Raw genomic sequence first — 15671 nt, forward strand, 5'->3', positions numbered from 1 at the left:
TCCTATAATGCAGTCTTCCCAGCAATAACTTTCAATCTTCTCTACAGATGAAATTTAACAAACAAACAAAAAAAAAACATAACAGGCAAACACAGCCAACTTGATGTCTAACATGCAGAATTTTGAAAGCAGCGATGAAATTTCATTATTAGGGTAACCCGGCACAACTTAACAGAAATAGAAAGTGGCCAAAACGTCTCATTGAAATTTCATTATTAGGGTAACCCGGCACAACTTAACAGAAATAGAAAGTGGCCAAAACGTCTCATGCAGCACCTTACTGTGTGAGGAACATAAGGAGTAATGTATAATTTAAAGTATTTATATTGTATTAAAAAATCATTTAGATTGAAAAAAACCCTAATGAGACACCCTGATCGATTACAATCATTTACTACCACAAAAAACCAGCAGAGGGCATCATTGCCCGAGAAGGGTGCTTCACATACCACATTTACATTTGGCAAACACTTTTATCCAAAGCAACTTACAGTGCATTAAAGCTATACGTTTTATTCTATGTTTGAAATTTGAACCCAAGCCATTTGAGCTGCTAACAGAATGCTGTATTAATTGAACTACACAAATAAAAGAATTTTATGTCAAAAATACACATATTATGGAGTAGTTAGAGCTCAGGGCTCAACAGCAAGGTATGACTATGTTTACTTAACATGAACATGGGTTTATGTGTGTTTCATAAGCTAAAGTTATTTGAAATGAATTAAAATGCTTGTTGTGGGGCCAGTGTTTTTTTTTTCTTCAAAAAGTTGGAAGGGTAAGACCAAAACAGTACAACTACAACAGGTTAAGCCTTTTGTTAACTTTTAAAAATGTAAGAGGGGCCAGTAAAAACAGTCGACAACTGGGAAAATGAAAGCAGGGATGAGCTGCGTAATCCCATCAGGAGTGCAAGAACACTTAAGACTGATAAAGCTGATTAAGATAATGAACCCACAAAGATGGGCAGAGACAGCAATGCATGACCATGTCCATGAAACAAGTAAAGCAACATGTTACACTAGGCCTTAAAGCAACACTATGTAGTTTCCTTGTAAAATTGACTTACGGCTCCCCCATGTGGTTGAAAAGTGCAACAGTGCCTGGTATCAGACACACTTCTGCCGGCAGGGGGAGGGGCGGGGCTGTGTGCTCTACCCTCCACCTCGACTTTCAGAGTGTGCTTGTAGCAGCTAGGAGGCTGATCAGGTTGCAGCAGCAGTATAATTTGTCGAGTTAACAGTTGTTCTATCACTAACATCATTTAAGATACATTATTTAAAGGTTGAAAAACTACATAGTGTTGCTTTAAAGGAGACATATCATAAAATCTGACTTTTTCCATGTTTAAAGGAACACGCCCACATTTTGGGAATTTAGCTTATTCACCGTATCCCCCAGAGTTAGATAAGTCCATACATACCTCTCTCATCTCCGTGTGTGCTGTAACTCTGTCTGACGCAGCCCCCGCTAGCTTAGCTTAGCACAAAGGCTGGAAATGCATGGCTCCAGCTAGTATACTGCTCCCAATAAGTGACAAAATAACGCGATAATTTTCCTATTTATGTGTTGTTATTTGTATAGTCAAACCGTGTACAAATAACAAGGTGATATGAGACACAGCGATCTTTTAACATTATACATACTGAGAACTATATTCTCTGAAGACGAAGCACTGCCGCATGGGCGGAGTGATCTGCTCGCAGCACACGAGAAGCCCCTGGTGAGGAGCAAAGAGTTCGGTCAGAGTTGTGCAAATCACTCCGCCCATGCGGCAGTGCTTCGTCTTCAGAGAAAATAGTTCTCAGTATGTATACTGTTAAAAGATCGCTGTGTCTCATATCACCTTGTTATTTGTACACGGTTTGACTATACAAATCACAACACATAAATAGGAAAATGATCGCGTTATTTTGTCACTTATTGGGAGCAGTATACTAGCTGGAGCCATGCATTTCCAGTCTTTGTGCTAAGCTAAGCTAGCGGGGGCTGCGTCAGACAGAGTTACAGCACGCACGGAGATGAGAGAGGTATGTATGGACTTATCTAACTCTGGGGGATACGGTGAATAAGCTAAATTCCCAAAATGTGGGCGTGTTCCTTTAAGTGCTATAATTGGGTCCCCAGTGCTTTTATCAACCTAGAAGAAAATGTGAAAAAGATCAACCCAGTAACTTGGTTTTGGTAAACCATTCTCTGCAAGCATGTAAAAAATAGGTCATTGAAATGTGGCTCCCCTTGTGATCTCAGAAGGGGATAATACCGCCCCTTAATCTGCACTATCCAACCACCGCACTGCCATTTAGTGCAGAGATCAGCTCATTTGCATTTTAAAGGACACACCCAAAAACGGCACATTTTTGCACACACCTACAATTTTAACATGTTGTAATAAATTATCTATATGGTATTTTGAGCTAAACTTTCACATACGTACTCTGAGGAAACCAAAGATTTATTTTACATCTTAAAAAAGTCTTGTAAAATGTCCCCTTTAAAGGTAAAATATGTAGGAATTCACCACTAGAGGTCAAACTTTTAAAACAAAGGTGAAGCGTTATGATGTATGAAAGAGAACAAATGGCAAAAACATAATTTCCCACCGTTCCAGAGACGTATGGAATTTGCTTATGTTCACGAATGAGGTTATGAAACCTGTTTGTTTGGTCATACTATTTTATGCCATTGTAATGAATTAGCTGCAAGGGACAACAGCTGCGTGTTACATGCTGTATAACACCGGTTTCACACCGCAAGCGGGAGCAGCGCGTAAGCGGTGCGTGTTTTTTTTTCGGCACCCATGTTAACAAGTTAAAGCATGTACACCGCACGCGTGAGCGGCGTGTGCTCGCATGGCAGGAGCGTCGTTGAAGCAGCAGTGCTGCGATTGTTTCGGCGTCTGCTCTATTTTTGCTGCGCTGCTCACGCTCAATTAAAGTGACAGTGCATTGTTTATGCTTTAAATGGTCGTGGATTGACGCGAAAAAGTGTCATTTTACCATAAAATCGTAAATGTGACGCCAAGTGTCATGACTTAAAAAGAGCAATTTTAAAGAAAGCAATGAAATATTTAAAAAACCCAGAAGACTGCGCTGTCATTCACTGTCTGCAATGAGTCCTCATCTATAATCTTCAGAAAAATAGATACATCTGTTAATCTACGGTATGCTTAAACTGTTGAAGGGAAACACGATCGACTGCTTCATGCTGTCAATCACTGAGTGAATTTTTTAAACTTCAGAGAAACAGATTTAATAATGTGCCAGCACCACTTCTGCATTTGTTCACTTGTGATGCCATAGTTTCTACAAGCAGAAACCGATGACAGCGCGTTTATTACTTTATTGATAGATATTACATTAAAGATGCAAGCACACAGCTGATGATACCCACTGACTTCAGATTAACCAATATATCTGTTTTTCAATATTTTCTCTGTATTTGAGCGTTTTTCTATTAGCAGATATCGATTTTGTAATAACGGATTGACCGATGAACCCGGTTTTGAGAATTGCGCGCTGAATGTCATTCCGTCACAGCATCTGAAGAGAGGAGCTAACAACAACAACAACAACAACAACAGAGTGAACAGCCAACATGACAGCGGGGTGACGCGACTTCATTCATTAAACCATATATATATCTGTAAAGGCAGAGATAAAAATCCAAATTTGCAGGTCGCACATCAGCAACAGGTTGTAAAAATGATCACACTGCGTTAAAATAGTCTCAAATTGCGACTGCATTCATGAGCCCTATGATGACAAAGGTAAATAGAAAGATCGGTTTATGAATTTAGCAAATTTGGTGAGTACTGATCGAGCGGCCGATTGATCGGAGCATCCCTAGTAACTATGGCTGCACAAGCAGGTAAAATAAATTTAAAAAATAAAATCACTGGACACTTTCCAGAATCCAAAGACGTCTTAATGGATAAATTCAGGCATCAATTTAAAAATAGTCACCATGCCCTTTCTAGCACAAACATCATTTTACAACTCATTATACATCCACTTATGCATAAATGTAGCATTGAGAAACTTTACCTATTCTTATAATCAAGAATATACATAAGATTAATCTCCATTCATAGCAGGTCTGTGAATAAGTAAAGGCACATTAAGTGAACAAGCTTTTATTTGACCAAAAATTAAAGAATAGGTTGAGAAATAAATCACACAATGTAAGAGAATGGACAGCAATAAATCACACACTTTGGAATAGCTATACACCATAGAGGAAAAAAGGAAATCACAATATTATCATATCATCACCCAAACGTCCACATATCATATCGACAGATCTCTCCCGATTTCCATCTCTAGCATGCATCCATCCAATACGTTTTCTCCTCTCAGAGGGCTGGATTAGGGTGTAATCACAGTAGATATATGAAGCCGGAGCTCTCAAGGCAATTTCAAACTGTTTAAAGCAACTTATTAGATAAGCTTTTTGATTACCCAAGCCTTTCCAAGATAACGGGAAAGATCTACACGCACAATCACACAAGAGCCGATTGGAAAAGAATTATGTGGTGACGCTCTTCAATCAGATGTTTCAATTTCCCTTCTTTTTTAAAGCGGAGCACTGCATCAACCCTGTTTGCTCTTCGAAGGCCGAACTAAAAGTATAAAACAGCTGAAAAGCTTTTATTTTGGCAAATATTTAAATGCATGCCAACAGAGACTGTGGCCTGGTAATGTGAACTGCATGTAAGTATTCACGTCGTGCAAAATGGTCCATCCGTGCAACTCTGTTAGCCTTGAAGCAAATTTAATACTGTTAGACTGTGCACAAGTGAATTAAAGTAAGTGAAAGTACTGCAATATAACTGGCAGTACACACACACACAGACATGATTACATTAAGCTTCATTTGCATTAAGGGCGACAGTCTGTGTTAAAGTGTATGGAAGCGAAGCCGGCATTAACAATAGTAATTTAAGTTTAGTACACTTCACACAGCATGATGTTTGTCTACTCGTCGCAGGTTTCTGCATTGCGTGCTAAACTGAAATACAGGTTAAATCGTAGAATACTGATATTGTACAACAAACAATGCACTTTGGTTGAAATCTAGGTTGTCATCGTAAGTAACTAACTACAATGTGATCATCTGTAACCATTCCCTGTAGTGATGTACATCAACTACTGCATAATACAACAGTTTGTTCAACAACAAAGATTAATATTATAAGTCTAAATATTAAAAAAACACCTCAATACTGGACCATGTTGTATTGTACTTGTGGGTAATGTAGTTATGCAGATTTGTTCTATATACTGTATCTAAATACATTATAACATCAGAAAGAAATGCAGATCTCTGTTTAATGGCCTATTGGTTTCTGAGCAATCATTCTCAAAAAGACATTTCAAACCACTTGGGAAAACATTTAAATAATTTATTCTAACTACTGCCTAAATATCGCAAAAACAGAAAACTGAACTGTTTTAAAGGGACACTCCACTTTTTTTGAAAACATGCTCATTTTCCAGCTCCCCTAGAGTTAAACATTTGATTCTTAAGGTTTTGGAATCCATTCAGCTGATCTCCGGGTCTGGCGCTAGCACTTTTAGCATAGCTTAGCACAATCCATTGAATCTGATTAGACCATTAGCATCGCACTAAAAATAACCAAGTAGTTTAGATATTTTTCCTATTTAAAACTTGACTCTTCTGTAGTTACATCGTGTACTAAGAACGACAGAAAATTAAAAGTTGCGATTTTCTAGGCAGATATGACTAGGATAGGGCTGGAACGACGCGTCGACGTAGTCGATTACGTCGATTACGTAATTACGTCGATTTGCCGGAAATGCGTCGATGCGTCGCATTGTTTACGTTTTCAAATGAAGGCGGCTTCAGCTCCGACCGGATAATACAAGTGTTATACCAAACAGCCAGAACGTGATCAAAAGTGTGGGAATACTTTAAGCAGAGACCAAATAAAACACATACTGTGTAAAACTGAAATGGCATACCACAGCAGCGCAACATCTGTGCATGATCATCTTAAAAGAAAACAACCTGGAGCTCTCCGACCTCAAAATGACGCGACGGCAGAGTAAGTATTTGAATTTTTACAGTAAGTTTTTATACAACAATAGAATCAATGCAGGCATATAGTGTGCTTAATACAGCTGTGTTTACATCTTAGTTTAATACGAGCTGCGAGACGCCTGACAGACACGACATTGCATCGCGTCTGGGCAGTATGTTGAAACAGTAAATAAAGAGCGGGACATGATTAACTTTTTATATTAAGAAGTTATGAAATAATAAGTTACTGTTACACTGAGATAGGCATGTGCCCGCGTGCACTAAAAGCCAGCTGGCAGCGCGGAGTTCCCATAGCTTATTTTTTTGCTATGTGCGCGATAATATAAAAGCTCGTCTCGTTGGGTATTCCTGACATGCGTTTATTTAAAGTAACAGCAGCGTAAACGCCGTTTATAAAATATTAGAAGATCATACTAACTAAATTTGTATTTACCCGAGACTTAAGAAAAGTTAAATGTTAAAGTTGATGCTAAATGAGAATGCAGTAACGTTACTACTGATAGTAATAATATTAACAGTAATAATATAATGGTTACATTTTATAATAAGGGTTCATGAATCACAATGAACTTATTTTTACTTCAGTCTGAACTAATGCTGAGTAAATGCATGTACTAATCATAAACTAATGAAGAGTCATCATTAAGTACAACATGACATGTTTTTTAGTTAATGATGATGACTCTTCATTAGTTTATGATTAGCACTAGGGCTGGAACAATAAAGAGCGGGACATGTTTTTATATTAATAAGGAGTTATTATTCAGTTTGATTTATTTTTATTTTACTTCTTTAATATTAATATATTTTATTTGTTTAAGGTGAATAATGCCCCTTTTGCACTGTTTATGTTAGGCTGAATTAATGTTGGACTTTATGTGATTTGTTATATTTTCCTTGGCACTGGCACTGTTTGTGTATTTGTTTAATTGAGAAAATGCTTCAATAAAATGTTGGCATTAATAGCAGATGTTACATTTATTATTTGTAAAAAAAAATCTTTAGACTATTCGATTAATCGAAAAAAATAATCAATAGATTAATCGGTTGAAAAAATAGTCGAAATTTGCAGCTCTAGACTAGGACTATACTCTCATTCTGGCTGATTATTAATTATGCCAGTTTGAGAGTATAGTTCCTAGCCATATCTGCCTAGAAAATCGCAACTTTTAATTTTCTGTCAGTCTTAGTACACAATGTAACTACAGAAAAGTTTTAAATAGGAAAAATATTAAAACTCGTGTGTATGCTAATGGTCTAATTAGATTCAATGGATTGTGCTAAGCTATGCTAAAAGTGCTAGCGCCAGACCCGGAGATCAGCTGAATGGATTCCAAAACGATAAGAATCAAATGTTTAACTCTAGGGGAGCTGGAAAATGAGCATATTTAAAAAAATAAGTGGAATGTGGCTTTAAGTGAATTAAGGAAAAACTCAAAATGCTTTAGTTTATACCTAAAAACACTGGCTTTAAAAAAAGAAGCATTTGGCTTTGATCCCTGGGAATGTGGCCGGGCTGGCATAGTCGAGGGTGTGAGATGCATCATTTCTTCAGTTATTACCACTGTGTACACTTCAGCTGCAGGTCATTTATCTGCATCTAAAGGCGCTGAGAGGAAGGTGAAGCCAAAATGGGTTTTGGCAGATCCTCTAAGATAGAACATTAAGGAGGAGGAGGAGGAGGAGAGAGTGGCGGTGTTATTGGTTTTATGATGTCATTGCCTACAAAACCGCCGGACTGTCATCTCCTCCTGGACACATCAGTTACAGGAAACATTATGAATGAACAGGAAAAGAAATGAGGCTTCCACTTGAATGTCTTTTTGTTATGAGCCAAATCTAATTAGGTACTAAAACTGGCTTCCGAAGTTTCTCATTCACACTAAATTGCTTTTGTTCCTAAGCCAACAGAAAAAGAGATCTGGTGCATGGTCCAGTTAAACAGGACCAAGAGGAACAACACGATGCCTTTTAAGGCATCAAAACATTTCCTCTACTGTAGCATTGCTAGGTATGCACCGATCAGCCATAACATTATGACCACATGCCTAATATTGTGTACAGTAGGTTCTCCTTTTGCCACCAAAACAGCAATGACCTGTCGACTCCACTAGACCTTTCTATCAGAACCAGCATTCACTTTTCAGCAATTTTAATCCTCCTCCTAACACATCAATTTTGAGGACATGTGTAGTTGATGTGTTAAAAGCAGAAAAACAAGCATGAGGATCTAAGCAACTGGCCAAACTGTGATGGCTAGACGACTGGGGTCACAGCATCTCCAAAACTGCAGCTCTTTTGGGGTGTTCCCGGTCTGCAGTGGTCACTCAGTCGCTATCGAAAGTCGTCCAAGAAAGTAAAAGCGGTGAACCGGAAACAGGGTCACGAGCAGCCAAGGCTCACTGATGCACGTGGGGAGCGAAGGCTGACCTGTGTGGTCCGATGCAACATACGAGCTGCTGTAGCTGAAATTGCTAAAAAGTGAATGCTGGTTCTGATAGAAAGGTCTAGTGGAGTCCATGCCTTGACAGGTCTGGGCTGTTTTGGTGGCAAAAGTGGGACCTACACAATATTAGGCAGGTGGTCATAATGTTATGGCTGATCGGTGTAGGTGACACACCAAAGGCCACCAGAAAACAGGGTTATTTATTTTTTCCAAAAAACAGTCCAACTTAACTGATCACACATTATGGGTGATGAATCAATGCACACAATGAATGTGCCACACTCAATTTCTGGGTAGCTAATTCGTATGAATTCTTACAACCCTTATTTGGACATTTCAGTACAATCTGCTCTCTCCCCAGTGGTGTTGTGGGTGTTGAGCTTTAATGCTTTTTACATTTGTACATTTTTGTACAAAAAATGAAAGATTTAAATAGGACTGCACGATAAATCGCATGCGATTGTCACGCACATATCGTCAGTAAAGCCAGTTCATTGATTACTAGTAAATCGCCATCAGCTGCTTTCTGATGGAGTGGCATTTACTACACAGAGGCATAGTTCACATAATCGCATGTGATTCATTCGCGATTATGAGTGCGATATTTCCCAGCTTGTCAGTGAACTACAGTACGGCTTTGTGTAGTAAATACCACTCCATCTAAAAAGCAGGTGATGACGATTTACTACTTATCAAGGAACTAGCTATACTGACACAATTTATCGTGCAGCTCTAAATTAAAAAAACATTAAGAAGAAAAACCTTCTTAACTGCCATTTTTATCTTAAATTCAAGCTTAAGAAAAAAGGTAAGAATATTCTGTATACTTTAAAAAAAGCTTCTTAAGAAAGTTCTTATTTTTACCCTTAACTCTTTCCCCACCATTGACGAGTTATCTCGTCAATCAACAATACCACTATTATCGCACATCGCAACTTATAAAACCCGGAAGAATCACCCTAGGGCAAACAGCTGTAAGTCCGTCTAAATTTCAAGGATCGCTCGGAATCTGATCTCTATCAAAAGTCCTTTACAATAACGGAATTATCTCAGATTATCTCAAATTTTGTGTTTTTGAAGAAACCAACCCATAGGAAGTAATGTAGGTAGGATGAAAAGTTTTTTTTTTTTAAGCAGAGGGTCTTTCATTTAATATATTGTATGTTTATATATTTAAAGAAGAGCATTTTCTGAGAGGCATTAAACTTTTGTGAAAATCATGAAAAATGCTGGCAGGGAAAGAGTTAAGAAAAAACGTAAGTATTCAAATTCTCAAAAAATAAATTGTCGTAAATAACATCTTAAAGTTAGGATAACCTCAGAGTAGTCTTAAATCTCAAAATGTAAGATGTTTTAGAATTTAATTTGATTGTTTTAAACGTGACATGTATTGTGTAGTCAGAAATGGCAATTTAAACTGTTTACGTCACAAAGATTAGATTAATGAGGAACTAAAGAATAATAAAGTTAATAATAAAGTAAGTCATGAAACACACAGGTATTAATTAGTGATAATATTATTTATAATACATTCATTCTGAGCTCTGAGCGGGAGTCGAACCGGCAATGGGTCCAGCATGTAAGTCGAACACTCCGAAATCCCGGGCCGGGCACGTAGAGTGCGGCATGCAAGCTGGGCACAGAGTACTCGACCTACATGACAACCATTTGGGAGATTAGGGAATTATGTTATGTTTACTCACGGCACCGCCTTCACACACTAGCTGGCCTCCGTTAAATAACATTGTCTTATTCAGGTAGTATATATCTTATGTAAATATTTAAGAACTTCTGAAGAATTGCACTGAGGAACATTCTTAATTTATCTTAAGAACGTTCTTATTTTTCGTCTTAAGAATGCTTTCGTGAATCCGGCCCCTGGTCATGCAAAATGATTTTAAGTTTTTAATTTTCTTCCTAGTCACAGTTGCTATTTTAAGTCTGTCTGAGCGTAAGGTTTTCACAGTCAGCTACGTCAAAAACCAAACATAAACTAATTCAGTGTAAAAAAATAATTGTTTGTCTCTCACAGACAAAGTCTAGATCATGTTCATCTGCAATACTGCCTTCACATAGGTGTCAAAACTGAGCAGCTAGATTCTGCAAAATTAATTAGCAAATCCCAAACAACAAGCAGCTAGCTTCTGTTTACCAGTATGTTTCATAAAAGCCAAAAAGTGAATTTGTAAGAGCACCTGTAAAGACCAAGGTTTGTCATGGACCTGTTAAAAACACAATTGTGGGCATTATTTGATTGGCAGGGCAATTGGCCAATCAGCAAAAGAGCTGCTTCTCTGACAGCATTTAAATACATATTATGTACTACTGTAATTGTAGTTAACAGTAAAACCCTCCGAGTTGTCTTGTACTCATTTAAACACAGTAAAAGAATTCAACTACTGCCAGACTTCAAATCATCTGTTGTGAGCAGCAATGTTACTGCTATTACGCAGTACCCACAGGTTTATTTCTAGACAGTTCAGAAGTTGGACTGAAGCATCAATCTGTACCAGATCTTATCTAATGTTTAGTTTTGAACTTTTATTTCTGTACTGTCAATTTTCATCTTATTTTTAGTAGGCACAGTCTTTTTGGTCCTCTAAAAAAATGCCTCTGGGAAAGAAAAAGAAAAAAATGTACAAAGTAAACCGGAATCTAAAACAGTCTCTGATGTGCTCATGTCTCCATTTGGTGGGTTTATTGCCATATCGATTGAGCATTAAGCTAAGCCTTGCCCCTCTCATGCAATGCACAATTTCCCTTTAACAACAGCATGGTTTTAATACAAACAAGTTAAATCTAACCATAATTTCAGAAAAATGTTAACAGATGTATTTAGAAATGTATAATACATTGCATATATCATCAACAAAAAGACCATAATATACTGTAGGGTCTGCACTTTCTTGCAAAGAAAAAGCTTCAAAAATCCAAGTGTTTTAATTGAATGTACATTGGAGTGCAACATAAGTCCATACCACACTTTCTAATCTTGCATATGTGTACCTCAGTGACTGACTCCACAATTACGTCAACATTTCTCCACAGGCAAAAGAAAATGCTATTGACTAAATCTTGCACCATTCACTTAGCCAAAGAGCCTGTGTCTAGCACCAGGCTTTCATAGCATTTAGGCAATACGTGTCCAGCCGGGACCATGTGCTGTAGTGAATGTGTATGTATGATTTTGGCAGACTGCAGCACAGGCTTGGACATACACAGACAAAAGACACAGCTGTGTGGGTGAAGCACAGTGAAGAGCCACTCTGTGAGAACTGAAACGGGCCAATCCAGAAGACCTCTCAAACAGAACAGGGCAGGCAGACGGCCAAGCAGACAGAAGTTTGTGTTTCACAGAACACGCTGGCCCCAGTCCAACTTTCTATAGATACAAGGGCTTTAGTAGATCTGCTCTATATTGCCTTTACTGATGTGAATGGAGAACAACGGAGACAATGACAGACCAAATAGGAGTTTAAAATGGATGTTTAATCATGATCTGGCATTAATTCTCGTAACCAGTGATACATTTGACTAGGGCTGTGACAGTTGTCACAAACTATGAAAAATATTCAGATCACCTAAAGGATTATTAGGAACACCATACTAATACTTTGTTTGACCGCCTTTCGCCTTCAGAACTGCCTTAATTCTACGTGGCATTGATTCAACAAGGTGCTGAAAGCATTCTTTAGAAATGTTGGCCCATATTGATAGGATAGCATCTTGCAGTTGATGGAGATTTGTGGGATGCACATCAAGGGCACTAAGCTACCGTTCCACCACATCCCAAATATACTCTATTGGGTTGAGATCTGGTGATTGTGGGGGCCATTTTAGTACAGTGAACTCATTGTCATGTTCAAGAAACCAATTTGAAATGATTCGAGCTTTGTGACATTATCCTGATGGAAGTAGCCATCAGAGGATGGGTACATGCATGGTTTTCATAAAGGTATGGACATGGTCAGAAACAATGCTCAGGTAGACCGTGGCATTTAAATGATGCCCAATTGGCACTAAGGGGCCTAAAGTGTGCCAAAAAAAAACATCCCCCACACCATTACACCACCACTAATAGCCCGCACAGTGGTAACAAGGCATGATGGATCCATGTTCTCATTCTGTTTACGCCTAATTGTGACTCTACCATCTGAATGTCTCAACAGAAATCGAGACTCATCAGACCAGGCAACATTTTTCAAGTCTTTAACTGTCCGATTTTGGTGAGCTTGTACAAATTATAACCTATTTTTCCTATTTGTAGAAGAGATGAGTGGTACCCGGTGGGGTCTTCTGCTGTTGTAGCCCATCCGCTCTCAAGGTTGTGCGTGTTGTGGCTTCACAAATGCTTTGCTGCATACCTCGGTTGTAACGAGTGGTTATTTCAGTCAAAGTTGCTCTTCTATCAGCTTGAATCAGTCGGCCCATTCTCCTCTGACCTCTAGCATCAACAAGGCATTTTCGCCCACAGAACTGCCGAATACTGGATGTTTTCCCCTTTTCACACCATTCCTTGTAAACTTTAGACATGGTTGTGCGTGAAAATTCCAGTAACTGAGCAGATTGTGAAATACTCAGACCGGCACATCTGACACCAATAACCATCCCACACTCAAAATTGCTTAAATCACCTTTCTTTTCCATTCTGGCATTCAGTATGGAGTTCAGGAGATTGTCTTGACCAGGACCACACCCTAAATGCATTGAAGCAACTGTCATGTGATTGGTTGATTAGATAAATGCATTAATGAAAAATTTAACAGGTGTTCCTAATAATCCTTTAGGTGAGTGTACAAATATACAGATATACAGATTTGGGAGTGCAAATAACATCCCAGACTCATTTTCTGTGTATTTCCATAATCTGGGGTTTATGAAACATAATCCTACAAAAAACAAATGTCTACGTCTTGGTAGTATAATATGCAATCATTCCTCATTGTGTTATTGACATTTAAAATCACTATTGAGTTATCTTTATATTGTAGCAAATCAAACATAATCTTGGAAAGAAATACAATGTCATGTCTAATAGGAAATGCATAAAGCACAAGAATGAACTTGTCAAGACATTCCAAGGTGTTCAAAGTAACCAACTGAGAAACAATAGGGCAATTTGTTTTCATCTATGCTAAACAAATAGACCATGATTTGCTGAGCTAAGGCAACTTTTTTTTTTGTTATTGTTAATTTTCAACAAAAGGAGAACAGCAGCGATAAAGAACTGCAGCATTGTTTTACTACAAAGAAAGATGCCTTGTATAAAACATGCAATGTCACAAATGATTATATAAAACTTAAGACCACAGCACTAATAGACGACTTAAATGGAAAAAATTGGACAGCAAAAAATAACAATGAAGGAAGAATTCCAGACATAACGATATACAGTGACACACTGTTATTTCATGTTTATTTCTATAACTTACAGCAACTCCTCACTAGTCAATAAAGTCAAAATTAATTGTAAAATCACGTTGATTAAACTTTATGTAAGTGCAACAAGCTTATTTTTTACTGTTTTACTATTTGTTACTGGAGATGTTGTATGAAACCACACAATGGGACAAAAAGAGCCGGCGTCTCAAGAGATCAAACATGAAACTGTCTGCCAACATCCCCCAACAGAACGGAAATACAGTATCTTTTTCATGAAGCTAGTGTAATTTTTCATGAAACGGAGACATTCCCTAGTCCATGTCAACTCTCCAAAGCCTTTTATACTTTAAAAACAAGTGTGGTTCTACCTTCAGAGTGACACCGACATGACAATAAAAGTGCACCAAACTTAGCTACTAAATTAGCCTTGTGACACATTGACAACTCACGGGGATCAGTGTCTAAATAAAACTTCCCGCAAGCAAAGTAATTAGCTTTATCATGACATCCTATGTTAATGTGCAATATTAAAGACGATGCTAATCTATGTAATTATAGTTTTGTATCAGTCTCAGGAAGCAACATCGGAGTCAAGCCCTCGGTTCATTCTATAAATACCATGCTAATGTCTCTTTTGTGCCCTTGAGTGTATGTTTCAATGAGGAAGGTATTAATCGATACCAGCGCTATGAAAGGATTCAGACCAGTTTGAAGAGTGGTAACCCAACCCTTTAAAGATGGGGCTTATTCAGCATGAGAAAAAAATGGTTTAGTCTGATGCAGACCACTAAACGGCCTACATGGAAAGAAGAAAAGTAGTATGAAAAAGGCTTTCTGTGCAATTTTGGCACTAGACTTGTTTTCGCAAAGCATGCAATCTTAAAGCACAACTGCTTTAATAATAAACAAGGGTCGTTAATTTCAGGATCAATATATTTACTGCACCCCCTGAAAGTTGTAATAACATTGCATTTTTCCATTGCGGAGACGAGACCAAATAACTCCGCTGTCAAAATAAGTTGATCTCACAATGCACGCCTCCATTTTCCATCCCCGAAAACGCTCGGGCTTATATATTGAGGAGAATAGAAAAGCTTTTTCCCCTTCATAATATTTTATCATATTTGCTTGAGCATAAACATTTTCCCAAGATGCACCAGATCAATCTTGTGCCAAGCAGCAAACAGCCACAGCGTTTCAAAGCAGACTGTATTGACTATAGGCCACATATGAAGCTCCGTAACCTCAAATCCTCTACTGTGAGCAAACCAGTAAAACTCTGTAAGCCGAAAAGGAAAAATCTGTAGCAGACTGCCTTTAACAGATGTCCATTAAGAATGCATGCCGGTTCAAAGACAGTCCTACGGTTGTCAAGGTAGCAAAAAAGCCATTCAATCACCTGGTTCCATTTTGAAATCAATTACTGCAGTGCGTTCGCACGGTCTCTCCGGTTCCTATAATGGCCAAATAATAATGGAGACGCTACTGCAAGGTCAACTAAGCTGTGCTGATCCAGACAGACAGAACTCTTTATCAAAAACTATTAACAGCTCTTTTCCCCAGAATGCTTTTAGCATAAAATGCACACTGTTCTTAAAGCAAAGCGTACTAGTACTAACCTCAGCCTAATGTTTTTGGGCTCATGCACCTGATCATACTTCATCAACACAAGACTACAGCTTTCGAGTTTTGGTTTCAGCAGCTGGTTACCTTGTGCCGAGGTGGGCAGCCTGTGGCCAGCCGCTGCAGGTGCTCAGAGGTATGACTGCAGGACAGCAGG

General features: G+C 38.2%; 1 protein-coding gene across 2 annotated transcripts in view; it reads right to left on the reverse strand.

The window, feature by feature from the left end:
• fbxw7 (F-box and WD repeat domain containing 7) overlaps positions 1-15671 on the reverse strand; it is a 187249-nt gene that overhangs the window by 110052 nt on the left and 61526 nt on the right. The window lies entirely within an intron of this gene.

Source organism: Misgurnus anguillicaudatus, chromosome 3 (genome assembly GCF_027580225.2).
Source record: "Misgurnus anguillicaudatus chromosome 3, ASM2758022v2, whole genome shotgun sequence".
Classification (NCBI taxonomy): Eukaryota; Metazoa; Chordata; class Actinopteri; order Cypriniformes; family Cobitidae; genus Misgurnus; species Misgurnus anguillicaudatus.